Source organism: Heptranchias perlo, chromosome 20 (assembly GCF_035084215.1).
Source record: "Heptranchias perlo isolate sHepPer1 chromosome 20, sHepPer1.hap1, whole genome shotgun sequence".
Classification (NCBI taxonomy): Eukaryota; Metazoa; Chordata; class Chondrichthyes; order Hexanchiformes; family Hexanchidae; genus Heptranchias; species Heptranchias perlo.
In genome coordinates, this window is record NC_090344.1 from 9,627,176 (window position 1) to 9,649,870 (window position 22,695).

Genomic DNA, 22,695 nt, shown 5'->3' on the forward strand with positions numbered 1-22,695 from the left:
TCCGACACTGAGTGCCGTGTCATATTCTGAGGGCGGAGGCAGACTCGAAGGGAAGAGTTAAATTCTGAGGGACGGGTCAGGCTCTGGAGGTGGAGTCATATTCTTGCCTATCAGAGTAACTCATGAAGGTTCTTTTCAGAATGGTGCGATCAATGTTGATGATGGCCAGGTGCGAGACTCCATTGACTTGTGTGTGCTAACGCTTCATGCAGATGTGGGGGTGTAGCTCAGCGGTAGAGCATTTGATTACAGATCAAGAGGTCTTTGGTTCAAATCCAAGCGCCCCCTCTGTCTTTTAATTGTTCCCTGTCGGAAGTCATGCAGTCAGTCTGTTCCTGCAGCTGCAGGATTGTTGTTCACATTGAGTCCACAGTCGGCCATTTTGCCCACTTGTTCGATGCCAGCGTCCATTCTCCACACAGGCCCTCTTCCTCCCTCGTTCATCGAACCCTTCCATTCCCGTCCCCTCTCGACTTTGAGGGAGTGCCAGAGAGAGATTAATCACCTTCTTCAATATTTCCCACTCCTGTTCTATCTCGTTGTCAATTTTTTTCAACTTCCCCAGTTCTATTCCAATCCTTTCAAAATTAGTTTGTTTCAAATCAATTACTTTGTTATTTGTCTTACTTAAGTATTTCTAAATATTTTACTGAGGAGGGATTGAGGGAGGGAGTGAGTGAGTGAGTGAGGGAGGGAGGAAGTGAGCGAGGGAGGGAGGGAGTGAGTGAGTTCGTGAGCGTTTGAGTGAATGAATGAGTGAAAGCGAGAGGTTGACAGATAGAGCAGGCAGGAACGATGTAATGATAAAAGGGAGACAGGTGGGCAAGAGAGGAATCACTGCTTGATCCAATAATGGAAAATGAAACGGTGCAGGTAAGAGAAGTAAGTGTAGGAGAATAGCCAGGCACTAGCGGCAAGATTTAAAATAATGATTGAGAAACACAGCCACAAGCCTGTGGCCAGCAATTTCTATTCGAATCCGGAGGGTCAAACAGAGGCTTTTGAGCATTATCCACTTTGGACATTCACGGTCTCTTATTTCATGGTTAGGATGTGAATTCTGAAATTTAGAAACTTTTCCATTTGATAAACCAACTTCTCTTCCGTAACCTGTAACTGAATATTTTGACTTAACACATGTTACAGTCGCTTCACACACTATCTCCTCCTGTCCACAATTGCCTAATACCTGCTGGAAGCTTATTTATTACATTGATTCGATATTCTGTACACTTACATATATGGCACTGAGAGCATGATCTTGTGAAACTGCACATTGAACCTTTTGTTTCTTGTGTTGACTGTAACGATCTACAGAGCTAGGGGCAGAGCAGAGTGAGAGAGCACTTGACAGCTGCTGGAGAAAAATCTGGTTGAAATTCAGGTGTCCTTTGTCTGGTGCTTCCAGACAAACGTTCTGTGGTAAGGATGTGTTCACTGAAGTCTGAGGGAGAGAGTGAGTGTGTGAGTGAGTGAGGGAGGGAGGGAGTGAGGGAAGGAGGTAATGAGGGATGGATAGAGTGAGTGAATTAGCGTCTACGTGAGTGTGCGAGTGACTGAATGAGTGAGAGCGAGAGGGAGGCAGGGAGAGCAGGCAGGAGTGATAAAACTACAAAAGAGAGACAGGCAGACAAGAGAGGAATCACTGCTGGATCTCGTAATGGGAAATGAAACGGAGGAGATAGGAGAAGTAAGTGTAGGCGAATATCGAGGCACTAGTGATAAGGTTTAAAATAATAATTGAGAAAGACGGCCACACGCCTATTGCCAGCACTCTCTGCGAGCATCCGCGGGTCAAATAGAGGCTTTCAGCATTTTCCACTTTTATTTCCTGGCGACGTCACACTTTCGACACTCACAGCTTCTTATTTCATGGCCAGGATGCAATTTACACACTTTCTCTTTCGTTAAGTCCCACTTCTGTTCCGTAACCTGCAAATGAATCTATTGACTCAACAAATATTACAGTCACTTCACACACTATCTCCTCCTGTCCGCTCTTGCCAAATGCCTGCTGGATGTTTATTTATTACATTGATTCGATATTCTGTACACTTACATATATGGCACTGAGAGCATGATCTTGTGAAACTGCACATTGAACCTATTGTTTCTTGTGTTAACTGTAACGATCTACAGAACTAGGGGCAGAGCACAGTGAGAGAGCACTTGACAGCTGCTGGAGAAATATCTGGTTGAAATTCAGGTGTCGTTTGTCTGGTGCTTCCAGTTCCGCCTTCTGTGGTAAGGATGTGTTCACTGAAGTTTAGTGACAAGGCTTTCCATGTTGGGTTGTGCATCGCATCTGTGCACAATACTGTGATACACTCCGATCACGAATCATTTCTGATTGCTGTAATTATTTGTCTCCAAGAATAACTGGTGAAGCTTCTTTTCAGATTGGTTCTCACTTCAGTGATGACTGCCAGGTACTGAACTCCGTTGCATTACTTCATCCGTGGACGATATCAGTGGGTGCATTGCTTAATTGCAGTGTTTCATTGTAAATCAAGCGATCGTTGGTTTAAATCCCGATACTCCCTCTTCTTTCGAAATGATTTTGTGATTCATACAGTAAGTCTGAATTCCCTGTAGCAGCAGGATTGTTGTTTGCATTGAAGCTTCAGCAGGGAAACAGGTTAGCTATCTCGATTGGTCAATTCCGTTATTTATGCACCACATGAGTCACCTCCTGCCCTATTTCATCTCGTTCTATCAGCCACACATTCCTTTCTCTTTCATCTCTTCATCGAGCTTCCCTTTTGAAGCATCTATGTCATTTGCCTCAATTATTCCTTTTGGTGGCGAGTTCCACATTCTACGTCTACCCTATCGAACCTTTCATAATCTTAAAGACCTCTATCAGGTCACCCCTCAGTCTTCCCTTTTCTAGAGAAAAGAGCTCCAACCTGTTTAGTCCTCCTGAGATGTATATGCTCCGAGTTCTATTATCATCCTTGTGAATCTTTTTTTCAGCTTTGCCAATTCCTCTTTTTTCTTCTTATAATCAGGAGACCAGAATTGTTCACGTTACTCCAAGTGTGGTTTCCTTTTTCACTTCACCTCTGAACTTTCCATTCTCAGCCTGGTTCTCACTTGTATTATCAACCTAACATGTGCCATACGGCCACTTCCTCCGCTACATTTTATTCTCTATCTCCTTCGTCATCCAGAGAGCTCTGGGTTTAGTTGCCCTAACTTATCCTCTTGTGGGAATGTACACAGACTGTACCCGAAAAACCTCCGCTTCAAAAGACGCCCATTGCTCGATTACACTTTTGATTCCATTTTACCACGGCCGGATCAGTTCTCAACCCTCTGTAATTGACCCTCATCCAATTAAGTATTTTTACTCGAGATTAATACTTCTCCTTTTCCATTGTTATTCGAATCCTTATGATACTGTGTTCGCTGTTCCCTAAATGCTCCCCCAAGGACACTTGCTCCACATTAACAATCTCAAGCCCGATAACCAGATCCAGCATTGCCTCCTAACTAATAGGTTACAGTTGCTTCACACACTAGCTTCTCCTGCCACACTTGCCTAATGCCTGCTGGATGCATCTTTATTATATTCTGTGCACTGACATATATGGCACTGATAGCATGATGTTGGAAAACCACGCATTGAACCTGGCACTGCATTTGTTGGCTGCAAGTATCTAAAGAGCTGGGAGCAGAGCACAGTGACAGAGGATTTAAAGCAGCTGAAGACCTCTGCTTGAAATTCTGATGTTGTTTGGCTGGTGCTTCGAGTTCCGCGTTCTGTGGTGAGGATGCATTCACTGAAGCCGAGAGACAAGGCGTTCCAAGTTGGGTTGTGCATCGCATCTGTACACAATAATGTGACTTACTCCATTCATGAAACATTTCTGATTGCCGTAATTATTTGTCTCCCAGAATAACTCATGAAGCTTCTTTTCAGATTGGTGATATCAACATTGGTGACTGCCAGCTACTGAGCTCCATTACATTGTGCGTGGAAGAATAGTCAACGGATGTCGGGGTGTAGCTCAGTGGTAGAGCATTTGACTGCAGATTAAGAGGACTCTGGTTCGAATTCAGGCGCCCCCTTGCACATTCTAAGTGCTTCTTTTGGGGAATCAGCAATCTGCAGCTGTCGTTGTTGATATTGAGATTGCCGCACAGATCCAGGCCTTTTGACCCAACGGGTCTGTGCCAGCCTTTCGGCTTCACACAAGACACCTCCCTCCCGACTTCATTTGCCCCCATCAGCACACTCTTCCATTCCATTTGCCCCCGTGTGTTTATCTGGTTTGCCATTTCATGTATCGATGTTATTTGCCTCAACTACTCCTTAAGGTAGCGAATTCCACATTCTTGCAACTCTTTGGTAAAGAAGTTTCCCATGAATTCTCCATTGGATTTATCAGTGACTATCTTATATTGATAACCGATAGTTTTAGAGTCCCCTACGAGTGGAAACATTTTCTCTACGTCTACCCAATCAAACCCTTTCATTATCCAAAGACCTCCATCATGTCAGCCATCAGCCTGTTAAATCTATCCTGACAGGTATTATCTTTCAGTTCTGGCATCATCATTATTTTCACCTTCGCCAATTCCTCGATATCCTTTTGATAATAGGGAGACCAGAAGTGTTCACAGTGCTCCAAGTGTGGTTTAACCAAGGATCTCGGACGACAGGTACACAAATCACTAAAAGTGGTGACGACATAAAAAAAAACAAGCCAAGCACTGGAGTTCATTTCCAAGGGGATAGAATTGAAAAGCGGAGAAGTTATGTTAAGCATGTATAGTCTCCCTGATAAATACTGAGACAAAGTAACTATTCAATATTCCAGCCATTTCACTGTTATTACCTCTGAGTATATCTTGTGTACCCTTGTTGGCCCTATCCCTGTCCTGATGTTATTGACGTTTCACTGGAATAATTGACCATTTCTTGATAATTTAATTTTGTATTTCCTTTCTGCTTTCCTGATTGCTTGTTGACATCCTTCCTAACGTCTTCATTTTCCCCTTTATCATCCTTTCCTTTATTGTCCATGTGGTTAGAATATGCATTTGTTCAATTTCTATTTTACCCTTATCTCTTTATTCATCCACAATGTTTCATTATTGAATATTTGTTGTTTTCTTTGGAGGAATATAGGTCTCTTGAACTCTATTGATCACCGTTTCGAATATTTCCCAAAACCTGTTCTACATCTTTGTCAAGATTTTTTCCAAGTTAACATTCCCAGGTTCCAATCTCACCCCCTCAAAAATATTTTGCTCCAATCTATTAATTTGGCCTTTGTCTTACTTATGTCTCTCTCAATCTTTTACGGTGGAGGGATTGAGGTAGGGAGTTTGTGTGTGAGTGAGTGAGTGAGTGATGGAGGGGGTGAGGGAAGGAGGGAATGAGGGATGGATAGAGTGAGTGAATTAGCGTGTTCGTGAGTGTGCGAGTGACTGAATGAGTGAGAGCGAGAGGAAGGTATGGAGAGCAGGCAGGAGTGATAAAATTACAAAAGAGAGACAGGCAGACAAGAGAGGAATCATTGCTGGATCTGGTAATGGGGAATGAAACGGAGGAGATAGGAGAAGTAAGTGCAGGCGAATATCGAGGCACAAGTGATAAGGTTTAAAATAATAATTGAGAAAGACGGCCACACGCCGATTGCCAGCACTCTGCGAGCATCCGCGGGTCAAATAGAGGCTTTCAGCATTTTCCACTTTTATTTCCTGGCGACGTCACACTTTCGACACTCACAGCTTCTTATTGCATGGCCAGGATGCAATTTACACACTTTCCCTTTCGTTAAGTCCCACTTCAGTTCCGTAACCTGTAAATGAATCTATTGACTTAACAAATATTACAGTCACTTCACACACTATCTCCTCCTGTCCGCTCGTGCCAAATGCCTGCTGGATGTTTATTTATTACATTGATTCGATATTCTGTACACTTACATATATGGCACTGAGAGCATGATCTTGTGAAACTGCACATTGAACCTGTTGTTTCTTGTGTTGATGGTAACGATCGACAGACCTAGGGGCAGAGCACAGTGAGAGAGCACTTGATAGCTGCTGGAGAAACATCTGGTTGAAATTCAGGTGTCGTTTGTCTGGTGCTTCCAGTTCCACGTTCTGTGGTAAGGATGTGTTCACTGAAGTTTAGTGAAAAGGCTTTCCATGTTGGCTTGTGCAACGCATCTGTGCACAATAGTGTGACTCAATCCGTTCATGAATCATTTCTGATTGCTGTAATTATTTGTCTCCCATAATAAATGATGAAGCATCTTTTCAGATTGTTTCTTTCAACAGTGATGACTGCCAGGTACTGAACTCTGTTTCATTCCCTTGTCTGTGGACGATGTCAGTGGGTGCATTGCTTGATTGCAGTGTTTAATTATAAATCAAGCGATCACTGGTTTAATCCCGATACTCCCTCTTCTTTCTAAATGATTTTGTGATTCATACAGTATGTCTGAATTCCCTGTAGCAGCAGGATTGTTGTTTACATTGAAGCTTCCGCAGAGAAACAGGTTTGCTATCTCGATTGGTCACTTCCGGTATTTCTGCACCACATGAGTCTCCTCCTGCCCTATTTCATCTCGTTCTATCAGCCATACATTCCTTTCTCTTTCATCTCTTCATCGAGCTTCCCCTTGAAAGCATCTATGCCATTTGCCTCAACGATTCCTTTTGGTGGCGAGTTCCACATTCTTACCGCCCTTTGGGTCAAGAAGATTCTCCTGAATTCCCTCACAAATGGAAACGTTTTTTTCTCCGTCACCCAATCCAATCCTTTCAAAATCTTAAAGACCTCTATCAGGTCACCCCTCAGTCTTCTCTTTTCTCGAGAAAAGAGCTTCACCCTGTTTAGTCCTCCTGAGAAGTATATGCTCCGAGTTCTATTATCATCCTTGTGAATCTTTTTTTCAGCTTTGCCAATTCCTCTTTATTCTTCTTATAATCTGTCGACCAGAATTGTTCACGTTACTCCAAGTGTGGTTTCCTTTTTCACTTCACCTCTGAACTTTCCATTCTCAGCCTGGTTCTGACTTGTATTATCAACCTGACATCTGCCATCCGACCACTTCCTCTGCTTCATTTTATTCTCTATCTCCTACGTCATCCAGTGAGCTCTGGCTTTCGTTGCTTCTTGTGGGAATGTGCACAGACTGTACCCGAAAAACCTCCTCTTCAAAAGCCGCCCATTGCTCGATTACAGTTTTGATTCCATTTTACCAGGGCCGGATCAGTTCTCAACCCTCTGTAATTGACCCTCTTCCAATTAAGTATTTTTACTCTAGATTAATCCTTCTCCTTTTCCATTGCTATTCTAAGCCTCATGATACTCTGTTCGCTATTCCCTAAATGCTCCCCCAAGGACACTTGCTCCACATTAACTATCTCATTCCCTCGAACCAGATCCAGCATTGCCTCCTAACTACAGTTGCTTCACACACTAGCTCCTCCTGCCACACTTGCCACATGCCTGCTGGATGCATCTTTATTATATTCTGTGCACTTACATATATGGCACTGATAGCATGATCTTGGAAAACCACGCATTGAACCTGGCACTGCATTTGTTGGCTGCAAGTATCCAAAGCGATGGGGGCAGAGCACATTGACAGAGGATTTAAAGAAGCAGAAGACCTCTGCTTGAAATTCTGATGTTCTTTGGCTGGTGCTTCGAGTTCCGCGTTCTGTGGTGAGGATGTATTCACTGAAGCCGAGAGACAAGGCGTTCCAAGTTGGGTTGTGCATCGCATCTGTACACAATAATGTGACTCACTCCATTCATGAAACATTTCTGATTGCCGTAATTATTTGTCTCCCAGAATAACTCATGAAGCTTCTTTTCAGATTGGTAATATCAACATTGGTGACTGCCAGCTACTGAGCTCCATTACATTGTGCGTGGAAGAAGGGTCAACAGATGTGGGGGTGTAGCTCAGTGGTAGAGCATTTGACTGCAGATCAAGAGGTCTCTGGTTCGAATCCAGGCGCCCCCTTGCACATTCTAAGTGCTTCTTTTGGGGAATCAGCAATCTGCAGCTGTCGTTGTTGATATTGAGATTGCCGCACAGATCCAGGCCTTTTGACCCAACGGGTCTGTGCCAGCCTTTCGGCTTCACACAAGACTCCTCCCTCCCGACTTCATTTGCCCCCATCCGCACACTCTTCCATTCCTTTCGCCCCGTGTGTTTATCTCGTTTGCCATTTCATGTATCGATGTTATTTGCCTCAACTGTTCCTTAAGGTAGCGAATTCCACATTCTTGCAACTCTTTGGTAAAGAAGTTTCCCATGAATTCCCTATTGGATTTATTAGTGACTATCTTATAACCGATAGTTTTGGAGTCCCCTACGAGTGGAAACATTTTCTCTACGTCTACCCAATCAAACCCTTTCATTATCCAAAGACCTCTATCATGTCAGCCATCAGCCTGTTAAATCTATCCTGACAGGTATTATCTTTCAGTTCTGGCATCATCATTATTTTCACCTTCGCCAATTCCTCGATATCCTTTTGATAATCGGGAGACCAGAAGTGTTCACAGTGCTCCAAGTGTGGTTTAACCAAGGATCTCGGACTACAGGTGCACAAATCACTAAAAGTGGCGACGACATAAATAAAAACAAGCCAAACACTGGGGTTCATTTCCAGGGGGATAGAATTGAAAAGCGGAGAAGTAATGTTAAGCATGTATCGTCTCCCTGATAAATATTGAGACAAAGTAACTATTCAATATTCCAGCCATTTCACTGTTATTACCTCTGAGTATATCTTGTGTATCCCTTGTTGGCCCTATCCCTATCCTGATGTTATTGACGTTTCAGTGGAATAATTGACTATTTCTTGATAATTTAATTTTGTATTTCCTTTCTGCTTTCCTGATTGCTTGTTGACATCCTTCCTAACGTCTTCATTTTCCCCTTTATCATCCTTTCTTTTATTGTCCATGCAGTTCGAATATGCATTTGTTCAATTTCTATTTTACCTTATCTCTATCTCTTTATTCATCCACAATGTTTCATTCTTGAATCTTTGTTGCTTTTTTTTTTAGAGGAATGAATTTCTCTTGAAATCTATTGATCACCGTTTCAAATATTTCCCAAAACCCGTTCTATATCTTTGTCAAGATTTTTCCGAGTTCACCTTCCCAGGTTCCAATCTCACACCCTCAAAAATAGTTTTTTCCAATCTATTAATTTGGTCTTTGTCTTACTGATGTCTCTCTCAATCTTTACGGTGGAGGGATTGAGGTAGGGAGTGATGTGTGAGTGAGTGAGAGATGGAGTGAGGGAAGGAGGGAATGAGGGATGGATAGATTGAGTGAATTAGCGTGTTCGTGAGTGTGCGAGTGACTGAATGAGTGAGAGCGAGAGGGAGGCAGGGAGAGCAGGCAGGAGTGATAAAATTACAAATGCGAGACAGGCAGACAAGAGAGGAATCACTGCTGGATCTAGTAATGGGGAATGAAACGGAGGAGATAGGAGAAGTAAGTGTAGGCGAATATCGAGGCACTAGTGATAAGGTTTAAAATAATAATTGAGAAAGACGGCCACACGCCTATTGCCAGCACTCTCTGCGAGCATCCGCGGGTCAAATAGAGGCTTTCAGCATTTTCCACTTTTATTTCCTGGCGACGTCACAATTTCGACACTCACAGCTTCTTATTTCATGGCCAGGATGCAATTTACACACTTTCCCTTTCGTTGAGTCCCACTTCAGTTCCGTAACCTGTAAATGAATCTATTGACTGAACAAATATTACAGTCACTTCACACACTATCTCCTCCTGTCCACTCTTGCCAAATGCCTGCTGGATGTTCATTTATTACATTGATTCGATATTCTGTACACTTACATATATGGCACTGAGAGCATGATCTTGTGAAACTGCACATTGAACCTGTGTTTCTTGTGTTGACTGTAACGATCTACAGAACTAGGGGCAGAGCACAGTGAGAGAGCACTTGCCAGCTGCTGGAGAAATATCTGGTTGAAATTCAGGTGTCGTTTGTCTGGTGCTTCCAGTTCCGCGTTCTGTGGTGAGGATGTGTTCACTGAAGTTTAGTGACAAGGCTTTCCATGTTGGGTTGTGCATCGCATCTGTACACAATAGTGTGACTCACTCCGTTCATGATTCATTTCTAATTGCTGTATTCACCTGTCTCCCAGAATAACTGATGAAGCTTATTTTCATGTTGTGCGTGCAAGAATGTTCAACAGATGTGGGGGTGTAGCTCAGTGGTAGAGCATTTGACTGCAGATCAAGAGGTCTCTGGTTCGAATCCAGGCGCCCCCTTGCACATTTCCAGTGGTTCTTTTGGGGAGTCAGAAAATCAGTAATCTGTCGCTGTCGTTGTTAAAGTTGAGTTTGCCGCACAGATCCAGGCCATTTGACCCAACGGGTCTGTGCCAGCCTTCCGGCTTCACACAAGACTTCTCCCTCACTCCTTCACTTGCCCCCATCCGCACATTCTTCCATTCCTTTCGCCCCCGTGTGTTCATCGAGTTTGCCATTTCATGTATCGATGTTATTTGCCTCAACTGCTCCTGAAGGTAGCGAATTCCACATTCTTGCAACTCTTTGGTCAAGAAGTTTCCCATGAATTCTCTATTGGATTTATCAGTGACTATCTTATATTGATAACCGATAGTTTTAGAGTCCCCTACGAGTGGAAACATTTTCTCTACGTCGACCCAATCAAACCCTTTCATTATCCAAAGACCTCCATCATGTCAGCCATCAGCCTGTTAAATCTATCCTGAAAGGTATTATCTTTCAGTTCTGGCATCATCATTATTTTCACCTTCGCCAATTCCTCGATATCCTTTTTATAATAGGGAGACCAGAAATGTTCACAGTGCTCCAAGTGTGGTTTAACCAAGGATCTCGGACAAAAGGTACACAAATCACTAAAAGTGGCGACGACATAAATAAAAACAAGCCAAGCACTGGGGTTCATTTCCAGGGGGATAGAATTGAAAAGCGGAGAAGTTATGTTAAGCATCTATAGTCTCCCTGATAAATACTGAGGCAAAGTAACTATTCAACATTCCAGCCATTTCACTGTCATTACCTGTGAGTATATCTTGTGTATCGCTTGTTGGCCCTTTCCCTATCCTGATGTTATTGACGTTTCAGTGGAATAATTGACTATTTCTTGATAATTTAATTTTGTATTTCCTTTCTGCTTTCCTGATTGCTTGTTGACATCCTTCCTAACGTCTTCATTTTCCCCTTTATCATCCTTTCCTTTATTGTCCATGTGGTTAGAATATGCATTTGTTCAATTTCTATTTTACCCTTATCTCTTTATTCATCCACAATATTTCGTTATTGACTATTTGTTGTTTTCTATAGAGGAATATAGGTCTCTTGAACTCTATTGATCACCGTTTCGAATATTTCCCAAAACCTGTTCTCCATCTTTGTCAAGATTTTTTCCAAGTTCACCTTCCCAGGTTCCAATCTCACCCCCTCAAAAATATTTTGTTTCCAATCTATTAATTTGGCCTTTGTCTTACTTATGTCTCTCTCAATCTTTTACGGTGGAGGGATTGAGGTAGGGAGTTTGTGTGTGAGTGAGTGAGGGAGTGATGGAGGGAGTGAGGGAAGGAGGGAATGAGGGATGGATAGAGTTAGTGAATTAGCGTGTTCGTGAGTGTGCGAGTGACTGAATGAGTGAGAGCGAGAGGGAGGTATGGAGAGCAGGCAGGAGTGATAAAATTACAAATGCGAGACAGGCAGACAAGAGAGGAATCACTGCTGGATCTAGTAATGGGAAATGAAACGGAGGAGATCGGAGAAGTAAGTGTAGGCGAATATCGAGGCACTAGTGATAAGGTTTAAAATAATAATTGAGAAAGACGGCCACACGCCTATTGCCAGCACTCTCTGCGAGCATCCGCGTGTCAAATAGAGGCTTTCAGCATTTTCCACTTTTATTTCCTGGCGACGTCACAATTTCGACACTCACAGCTTCTTATTTCATGGCCAGGATGCAATTTACACACTTTCCCTTGCGTTAAGTCCCACTTCTGTTCCGTAACCTGTAAATGAATCTGTTGACTTAACAAATATTAGTCACTTCACACACTATCTCCTCCTGTCCACTCTTGCCAAATGCCTGCTGGATGTTTATTTATTACATTGATTCGATATTCTGTACACTTACATATATGGCACTGAGAGCATGATCTTGTGAAACTGCACATTGAACCTGTTGTTTCTTGTGTTGATGGTAACGATCTACAGAACTAGGGGCAGAGCACAGTGAGAGAGCACTTGACAGCTGCTGGAGAAACATCTGGTTGAAATTCAGGTGTCGTTTGTCTGGTGCTTCCAGTTCCGCGTTCTGTGGTGAGGATGTGCTCACTGAAGTTTCGTGACAAGGCTTTCCATGTCGGGTTGTGCATCGCATCTGTACACAATAGTGTGACTCACTCCGTTCATGATTCATTTCTGATTGCTGTATTTATTTGTCTCCCAGAATAACTGATGAAGCTTCTTTTCATGTTGGTAATATCAACATTGGTGACTGCCAGCTACTGAACTCCATTACATTGTGCGTGCAAGAATGGTCAACAGATGTGGGGGTGTAGCTCAGCGGTAGAGCATTTGACTACAGATCAAGAGGTCTCTGGTTTGAATCCAGGCGCCCCCTTGCACATTCTAAGTGCTTCTTTTGGGGACTCAGAAAATCAGTAATCTGTCGCTGTCGTTGTTCATATTGAGTTTGCTGCACAGATCCAGGCCTTTTCACCCAACGGGTCTGTGCCAGCCTTTGTGCTTCACACAAGACACCTCCCACCCTACTTCATTTGCCCCCATCCGCACACTCTTCCATTCCTTTCGCCCCCGTGTGTTTATCTAGTTTGCCATTTCATGTATCGATGTTATTTGCCTCAACTGTTCCTTAAGGTAGCGAGTTCCACATTCTTGCAACTCTTTGGTAAAGAAGTTTCCCATGAATTCTCTATTGGATTTATCAGTGACTATCTTATATTGATAACCGATAGTTTTAGAGACCCCTACGAGTGGAAACATTTTCTCGAAGTCGACCCAATCAAACCCTTTCATTATCCAAAGACCTCCATCATGTCAGCCATCAGCCTGTTAAATCTATCCTGACAGGTATTATCTTTCAGTTCTGGCATCATCATTATTTTCACCTTCGCCAATTCCTCGATATCCTTTTGATAATAGGGAGACCAGAAGTGTTCACAGTGCTCCAAGTGTGCTTTAACCAAGGATCTCGGACTACAGGTGCACAAATCACTAAAAGTGGTGACGACATTAAAAAATACAAGCCAAGCATTGGGGTTCATTTCCAGGGGGATAGAATTGAAAAGCGGAGAAGTTATGTTAAGCATGTATAGTCTCCCTGATAAATACTGAGACAAAGTAACTATTCAATATTCCAGCCATTTCACTGTTATTATCTCTGAGTATATCTTGTGTATCCCTTGTTGGCCCTATCCCTATCCTGATGTTATTGACATTTCAGTGCAATAATTGACTATTTCTTGATAATTTAATTTTGTATTTCCTTTCTGCTTTCCTGATTGCTTGTTGACATCCTTCCTAACGTCTTCATCTTCCCCTTTATCATCCTTTCCTTTATTGTCCATGTAGTTAGAATATGCATTTGTTCAAATTCAATTTTACCCTTATCTCTTTATTCATCCACAATGTTTCATTATTGACTATTTGTTGTTTTTTTTAGAGGAATGTATTTCTCTTGAACTGTATTCATCACCGTTTCAAATATTTCCCAAAACCTGTTCTATATCTTTGTCAAGATTTTTTCCAAGTTCACCTTCCCAGGTTCCAATCTCACCCCCTCAAAAATAGTTTGTTTCCAATCTATTAATTTGGTTTTTGTCTTACTGATGTCTCTCTCAATCTTTACGGTGGAGGGATTGAGGTAGGGAGTGATGTGTGAGTGAGTGAGGGAGGGAGTGAGGGAAGGAGGGAAAGAGGGATCAATAGAGTGAGAGAATTAGCATGTTCGTGAGTGTGCGAGTGACTGAATGAGTGAGAGCGAGACGGGGGCAGGGAGAGCAGGCAGGAGCGATAAAATTACAAAAGAGAGACAGGCAGACAAGAGAGGAATCACTGCTGGATCTAGTAATGGGGAATGAAACGGAGGAGATAGGAGAAGTAAGTGTCGGCGAATATCGAGGCACTAGTGATAAGGTTTAAAATAATAATTGAGAAAGACGGCCACACGCCTATTGCCAGCACTCTCTGCGAGCATCCGCGGGTCAAATAGAGGCTTTCAGCATTTTCCACTTTTATTTCCTGGCGACGTCACACTTTCGACACTCACAGCTTCTGATTTCATGGCCAGGATGCAATTTACACACTTTCCCTTTCGTTGAGTCCCACTTCTGTTCCGTAACCTGTAAATGAATCTGTTGACTTAACAAATATTACAGTCACTTCACACACTATCTCCTGCTGTCCGCTCGTGCCAAATGCCTGCTGGATGTTTATTTGTTACATTGATTCGATATTCTGTACACTTACATATCTGGCACTGAGAGCATGATCTTGTGAATCTGCACATTGAACCTATTGTTTCTTGTGTTGACTGTAACGATCTACAGAATTGGGGCAGAGCACAGTGAGAGAGCACTTGATCGCTGCTGGAGAAACATCTGGTTGAAATTCAGGTGTCGTTTGTCTGGTGCTTCCAGTTCCACGTTCTGTGGTTAGGATGTGTTCACTGAAGTTTAGTGACAAGGCTTTCCATGTTGGGTTGTGCATCGCATCTGTGTACAATAGTGTGACTCAATCCGTTCATGAATCATTTCTGATTGCTGTATTTATTTGTCTCCCAGAATAACTGATGAAGCTTCTTTTCAGATTGGTTCTTTCAACAGTGATGACTGCGAGGTACTGAACTCTGTTGCATTCCCTTGTCTGTGGACGATGTCAGTGGGTGAATTGCTTAATTGCAGTTTTTAATTATAAATAAAGCGATCGCTAGTTTAAATCTCGATACTCCCTCTTCTTTCTAAATGATTTTGTGATTCATACAGTAAGTCTGAATTCCCTGTAGCAGCAGGATTGTTGTTTGCTTTGAAGCTTCAGCAGAGAAACAGGTTTGCTATCTCGATTGGTCACTTCCGGTATTTATGCACCACATGAGTCTCCTCCTGCCCTATTTCATCTCGTTCTATCAGCCATACATTCCTTTCTCTTTCATCTCTTCATCGAGCTTCCCCTTTAAAGCATCTATGCCATTTGCCTCAACGATTCCTTTTGGTGGCGAGTTCCACATTCTTACCGCCCTTTGGGTCAAGAAGATTCTCCTGAATTCCCTCACAAATGGAAACGTTTTTTTCTCCGTCACCCAATCGAATCCTTTCAAAATCTTAAAGACCTCTATCAGGTCACCCCTCAGTCTTCTCTTTTCTCGAGAAAAGAGCTTCACCCTGTTTAGTCCTCCTGAGAGGTATATGCTCCGAGTTCTATTATCATCCTTGTGAATCTTTTTTTCAGCTTTGCCAATTCATCTTTATTCTTCTTATAATCTGTCGACCAGAATTGTTCACGTTACTCCAAGTGTGGTTTCCTTTTTCACTTCACCTCTGAACTTTCCATTCTCAGCCTGGTTCTGACTTGTATTATCAACCTAACATCTGCCATACGTCCACTTCCTCTGCTTCATTTTATTCTCTATCTCCTACGTCATCCAGAGAGCTCTGACTTTCGTTGCTTCTTGTGGGAATGTACACAGACTGTACCCGAAAAACCTCCTCTTCAAAAGCCGCCCATTGCTCGATTACAGTTTTGATTCCATTTTACCAGGGCCGGATCAGTTCTCAACCCTCTGTAATTGACCCTCTTCCAATTAAGTGTTTTTACTCCAGATTACTCCTTCTCCTTTTCCATTGCTATTCTAAACCTCATGATACTCTGTTCGCTATTCCCTAAATGCTCCCCCAAGGACACTTGCTCCACATTAACTATCTCATTCCCTAGAACCAGATCCATCATTGCCTCCTAACTACAGTTGCTTCACACACTAGCTCCTCCTGCCACACTTGCCACATGCCTGCTGGATGCATCTTTATTATATTCTGTGCACTTACATATATGGCACTGATAGCATGATCTTGGAAAACCACGCATTGAACCTGGCACTGCATTTGTTGGCTGCAAGTATCCAAAGCGATGGGGGCAGAGCACATTGACAGAGGATTTAAAGAAGCTGAAGACCTCTGCTTGAAATTCTGATGTTGTTTGGCTGGTGCTTCGAGTTCCGCGTTCTGTGGTGAGGATGTGTTCACTGAAGCCGAGAGACAAGGCGTTCCAAGTTGGGTTGTGCATCGCATCTGTACACAATAATGTGACTCACTCCATTCGTGAAACATTTCTGATTGCCGTAATTATTTGTCTCCCAGAATAACTCATGAAGCTTATTTTCATATTGGTAATATCAACATTGGTGACTGCCAGCTACTGAGATCCATTACATTGTGCGTGCAAGAATGGTCAACAGATGTGGGGGTGTAGCTCAGTGGTAGAGCATTTGACTGCAGATCAAGAGGTCTCTGGTTCGAATCCAGGCGCCCCCTTGCACATTCTAAGTGCTTCTTTAGGAGACTCAGAAAATCAGCAATCTGTCGCTGTCGTTGTGTCTGTTGAGTTTGCCGCACAGATCCATGCCTTTTGACCCAACGGGTCTGTGCCAGCCTTCATGCTTCACACAAGACACCTCCCAACCGAATTCATTTGCCCCCATCCGCACACTCTTCCATTCCTTTCGCCCCGTTTGTTTATCTCGTTTTCCATTTCATGTATCGATGTTATTTGCCTCAACTGCTCCTGAAGGTAGCGAATTCCACATTCTTGCAACTCTTTGGTAAAGAAGTTTCCCATGAATTCCCTATTGGATTTATTAGTGACTATCTTATAACCGATAGTTTTAGAGTCCCCTACGAGTGGAAACATTTTCTCTACGTCTCCACAATCAAACCCTTTCATTATCCAAAGACCTCTATCATGTCAGCCATCAGCCTGTTAAATCTATCCTGACAGGTATTATCTTTCAGTTCTGGCATCAACATTATTTTCACCTTCGCCAATTCCTCGATATCCTTTTGATAATAGGGAGACCAGAAGTGTTCACAGTGCTCCAAGTGTGGTTTAACCAAGGATCTCGGACTACAGGTACACAAATCACTCAAAGTGGCGACGACATAAATAAAAACAAGCCAAGCACTGGGGTTCATTTCCAGGGGGATAGAATTGAAAAGCGGAGAAGTTATGTTAAGCATCTATAGTCTCCCTGATAAATACTGAGACAAAGTAACTATTCAATATTCCAGCCATTTCACTGTTATTACCTCTGAGTATATCTTGTGCATCCCTTGTTGGCCCTATCCCTATCCTGATGTTATTGACGTTTCAGTGGAATAATTGACTATTTCTTGATAATTTAATTTTGTATTTCCTTTCTGCTTTCCTGATTGCTTGTTGACATCCTTCCTAACGTCTTCATTTTCCCCTTTATCATCCTTTCCTTTATTGTCCATGCAGTTAGAATATGCATTTGTTCAATTTCTATTTTACCTTATCTCTATCTCTTTATTCATCCACAATGTTTCATTCTTGAATCTTTGTTGCTTTTTTTTTTAGAGGAATGAATTTCTCTTGAAATCTATTGATCACCGTTTCAAATATTTCCCAAAACCTGTTCTATATCTTTGTCAAGATTTTTCCGAGTTCACCTTCACAGGTTCCAATCTCACACCCTCAAAAATAGTTTTTTCCAATCTATTAATTTGGTCTTTGTCTTACAGATGTCTCTCTCAATCTTTACGGTGGAGGGATTGAGGTAGGGAGTGATGTGTGAGTGAGTGAGGGAGGGATTGAGGGAAGGAGGGAATGAGGGATGGATAGATTGAGTGAATTAGCGTGTTCGTGAGTGTGCGAGTGACTGAATGAGTGAGAGCGAGAGGGAGGCAGGGAGAGCAGTCATGAGCGATAAAATTACAAATGCGAGACAGGCAGACAAGAGAGGAATCACTGCTGGATCTAGTAATGGGGAATGAAACGGAGGAGATAGGAGAAGTCAGTGTCGGCGAATATCGATAAGGTTTAAAATAATAATTGAGAAAGACGGCCACACGCCTATTGCCAGCACTCTCTGCGAGCATCCAAGGGCCAAATAGAGGCTTTCAGCATTTTCCACTTTTATTTCCTGGCGACGTCACCATTTCGACACTCACAACTTCTTATTTCATGCCCAGGATGCAATTTACACACTTTCCCTTGCGTTAAGTCCCACTTCTGTTCCGTAACCTGTAAATGAATCTGTTGACTTAACAAATATGAGTCACTTCACACACTATCTCCTCCTGTCCACTCTTGCCAAATGCCTGCTGGATGTTTATTTATTACATTGATTCGATATTCTGTACACTTACATATATGGCACTGAGAGCATGATCTTGTGAAACTGCACATTGAACCTGCTGTTTCTTGTGTTGACTGTAACGATATACAGAATTGTGGCAGAGCACAGTTAGAGAGCACTTGACAGCTGCTGGAGAAACATCTGGTTGAAATTCAGGTGTCGTTTGTCTGGTGCTTCCAGTTCCGCGTTCTGTGGTGAGGATGTGCTCACTGAAGTTTAGTGACAAGGCTTTCCATGTCGGGTTGTGCATCGCATCTGTACACAATAGTGTGACTCATTCCGTTCATGATTCATTTCTGATTGCTGTATTTATTTGTCTCCCAGAATAACTGATGAAGCTTCTTTTCATGTTGGTAATATCAACATTGGTGACTGCCAGCTACTGAGCTCCATTACATTGTGCGTGCAAGAATGGTCAACAGATGTGGGGGTGTAGCTCAGTGGTAGAGCATTTGACTACAGATCAAGAGGTCTCTGGTTTGAATCCAGGCGCCCCCTTGCACATTCTAAGTGCTTCTTTTGGGGACTCAGAAAATCAGTAATCTGTCGCTGTCGTTGTTGATATTGAGTTTGCCGCACAGATCCAGGCCTTTTGACCCAACGGGTCTGTGCCAGACTTTATGCTTCACACAAGACACCTCCCTCCCTACTTCATTTGCCCCCATCCGCACACTCTTCCATTCCATTCGCCCCCGTGTGTTTATCTAATTTGCCATTTCATGTATCGATGTTATTTGCCTCAACTACTCCTTAAGGTAGCGAATTCCACATTCTTGCAACTCTTTGGTAAAGAAGTTTCCCATGAATTCTCTATTGGATTTATCAGTGATTATCTTATATTGATAACCGATAGTTTTAGAGTCCCCTACGTGTGGAAACATTTTCTCGACGTCGACCCAATCAAACCCTTTCATTATCCAAAGACCTCCATCATGTCAGCCATCAGCCTGTTAAATCTATCCCGACAGGTATTATCTTTCAGTTCTGGCATCATCATTATTTTCACCTTCGCCAATTCCTCGATATCCTTTTTATAATAGGGAGACCAGAAGTGTTCACAGTGCTCCAAGTGTGCTTTAACCAAGGATCTCGGACTACAGGTACACAAATCACTAAAAGTGGTGACGACATTAAAAAATACAAGCCAAGCACTGGGGTTCATTTCCAGGGGGATAGAATTGAAAAGCGGAGAAGTTATGTTAAGCATGTATAGTCTCCCTGATAAATACTGAGACAAAGTAACTATTCAATATTCCAGCCATTTCACTGTTATTACCTCTGAGTATATCTTGTGTATCCCTTGTTGGCCCTATCCCTTTCCTGATGTTATTGACATTTCAGTGCAATAATTGACTATTTCTTGATAATTTAATTTTGTATTTCCTTTCTGCTTTCCTGATTGCTTGTTGACATCCTTCCTAACGTCTTCATTTTCCCCTTTATCATCCTTTCCTTTATTGTCCATGTAGTTAGAATATGCATTTGTTCAATTTCAATTTTACCCTTATCTCTTTATTCATCCACAATGTTTCATTATTGAATATTTGTTGTTTTTTTTTAGAGGAATGTATTTCTCTTGAACTCTATTCATCACCGTTTCAAATATTTCCCAAAACCTGTTCTATATCTTTGTCAAGATTTTTTCCAAGTTCACCTTCCCAGGTTCCAATCTCACCCCCTCTAAAATAGTTTGTTTCCAATCTATTAATTTGGTCTTTGTCTTACTGATGTCTCTCTCAATCATTTACGGTGGAGGGATTGAGGTTGGGAGTGATGTGTGAGTGAGTGAGGGAGGGAGTGAGGGAAGGAGGGAAGGAGGGATGAATAGAGTGAGAGAATTAGCGTGTTCGTGAGTGTGCCAGTGACTGAATGAGTGAGAGCGAGAGGGAGGCAGGGATAGCAGGCAGGAGTGATAAAATTACAAAAGAGAGACAGGCAGACAAGAGAGGAATCATTGCTGGATCTAGTAATGGGGAATGAAACGGAGGAGATAGGAGAAGTAAGTGTAGGCGAATATCGAGGCACTAGTGATAAGGTTTAAAATAATAATTGAGAAAGACGGCCACACGCCTATTGCAAGCACTCTCTGCGAGCATCCGCGGGTCAAATAGAGGCTTTCAGCATTTTCCACTTTTATTTCCTGGCGACGTCACACTTTCGACACTCACAGCTTCTTATTTCATGGCCAGGATGCAATTTACACACTTTCCCTTTCGTTGAGTCCCACTTCTGTTCTGTAACCTGTAAATGAATCTGTTGACTTAACAAATATTACAGTCACTTCACACACTATCTCCTGCTGTCCGCTCTTGCCGAGTGCCTGCTGGATGTTTATTTATTACATTGATTCGATATTCTGTACACTTACATATATGGCACTGAGAGCATGATCTTGTGAATCTGCACATTGAACCTGTTGTTTCTTGTGTTAACTGTAACGATCTACAGAACTAGGGGCAGAGCACAGTGAGAGAGCACTTGACAGCTGCTGGAGAAACATCTGGTTGAAATTCAGGTGTCGTTTGTCTGGTGCTTCCAGTTCCACGTTCTGTGGTTAGGATGTGTTCACTGAAGTTTAGTGACAAGGCTTTCCATGTTGGGTTGTGCATCGCATCTGTGTACAATAGTGTGACTCAATCCGTTCATGAATCATTTCTGATTGCTGTAATTATTTGTCTCCCAGAATAACTGATGAAGCTTCTTTTCAGATTGGTTCTTTCAACAGTGATGACTGCCAGGTACTGAACTCTGTTGCATTCCCTTGTCTGTGGACGATGTCAGTGGGTGCATTGCTTAATTGCAGTGTTTAATTATAAATCAAGCGATCGCTGTTTTAAATCCCGATACTCCCTCTTCTTTCTAAATGATTTTGTGATTCATACAGTAAGTCTGAATTCCCTGTAGCAGCAGGATTGTTGTTTACATTGAAGCTTCAGCAGAGAAACAGGTTAGCTATCTCGATTGGTCACTTCCGGTATTTATGCACCACATGAGTCTCCTCCTGCCCGATTCCATCTCGTTCTATCAGCCATACATTCCTTTCTCTTTCATCTCTTCATCGAGCTTCCCTTTTAAAGCATCTATGCCATTTGCCTCAACGATTCCTTTTGGTGGCGAGTTCCACATTCTTACCGCCCTTTGGGTCAAGAAGATTCTCCTGAATTCCCTCACAAATGGAAACGTTTTTTTCTCCGTCACCCAATCGAATCCTTTCAAAATCTTAAAGACCTCTATCAGGTCACGCCTCAGTCTTCCCTTTTCCAGAGAAAAGAGCTTCAACCTGTTTAGTCCTCCTGAGAAGTAACTGCTCCGAGTTCTTTTATCATCCTTGTGAATCTTTTTTTCAGCTTTGCCAATTCCTCTTTATTCTTCTTATAATCTGTCGACCAGAATTGTTCACGTTACTCCAAGTGTGGTTTCCATTTTCAATTCACCTCTGAACTTTCCATTCTCAGCCTGGTTCTGACTTGTATTATCAACCTGACATCTGCCATCCGGCAACTTCCTCTGCTTCATTGTATGCTCTATCTCTTTCGTCATGCAGAGATCTCTGGCTTTAGTTGCTTCTTGTGGGAATGTACACAGACTGTACCCGAAAAACCTCCTCTTCAAAAGCCGCCCATTGCTCGATTACAGTTTTGATTCCAGTTTACCAGGGCCGGATCAGTTCTCAACCCTCTGTAATTGACCCTCTTCCAATTAAGTGTTTTTACTCTAGATTACTCCTTCTCCTTTTCCATTGCTATTCTAAACCTGATGATACTCTGTTCGCTATTCCCTAAATGCTCCCCCAAGGACACTTGCTCCACATTAACTATCTCATTCCCTAGAACCAGATCCATCATTGCCTCCTAACTACAGTTGCTTCACACACTAGCTCCTCCTGCCACACTTGCCTCATGCCTGCTGGATGCATCTTTATTATATTCTGTGCACTTACATATATGGCACTGATAGCATGATCTTGGAAAACCACGCATTGAACCTGGCACTGCATTTGTTGACTGAAAGTATCTTAAGAGCTGGGGGGCAGAGCACAGTGACAGAGCATTTGACAGCAGCTGAAGACCTCTGCTTGAAATTCTGATGTCGTTTGTCTGGTGCTTCGAGTTCCGCGTTCTGTGGTAAGGATGTGTTCACTGAAGCCGAGAGACAAGGCGTTCCAAGTTGGGTTGTGCATCGCATCTGTACACAATAATGTGACTCACTCCATTCATGAAATATTTCTGATTGCCGTAATTATTTGTCTCCCAGAATAACTCAT

General features: G+C 42.6%; 6 non-coding genes across 6 annotated transcripts; all 6 read left to right on the forward strand.

Annotated features, from left to right (window-relative positions):
- Positions 1-216: 216 nt before the first annotated feature.
- Positions 217-288, forward strand: trnac-aca (transfer RNA cysteine (anticodon ACA)). The gene has a single exon. It is a non-coding gene; the product is annotated as a tRNA-Cys (tRNA).
- Positions 289-7,925: 7,637 nt separating this feature from the next.
- Positions 7,926-7,997, forward strand: trnac-gca (transfer RNA cysteine (anticodon GCA)). Its single transcript has one exon. It is a non-coding gene; the product is annotated as a tRNA-Cys (tRNA).
- A 2,228-nt stretch (positions 7,998-10,225) lies between these two features.
- trnac-gca (transfer RNA cysteine (anticodon GCA)) lies at positions 10,226-10,297 on the forward strand. The gene has a single exon. It is a non-coding gene; the product is annotated as a tRNA-Cys (tRNA).
- A 2,293-nt stretch (positions 10,298-12,590) lies between these two features.
- On the forward strand, positions 12,591-12,662 carry trnac-aca (transfer RNA cysteine (anticodon ACA)). Its single transcript has one exon. It is a non-coding gene; the product is annotated as a tRNA-Cys (tRNA).
- A 3,853-nt stretch (positions 12,663-16,515) lies between these two features.
- On the forward strand, positions 16,516-16,587 carry trnac-gca (transfer RNA cysteine (anticodon GCA)). Its single transcript has one exon. It is a non-coding gene; the product is annotated as a tRNA-Cys (tRNA).
- Positions 16,588-18,857: 2,270 nt separating this feature from the next.
- Positions 18,858-18,929, forward strand: trnac-aca (transfer RNA cysteine (anticodon ACA)). Its single transcript has one exon. It is a non-coding gene; the product is annotated as a tRNA-Cys (tRNA).
- The last annotated feature ends 3,766 nt before the right edge of the window (positions 18,930-22,695 follow it).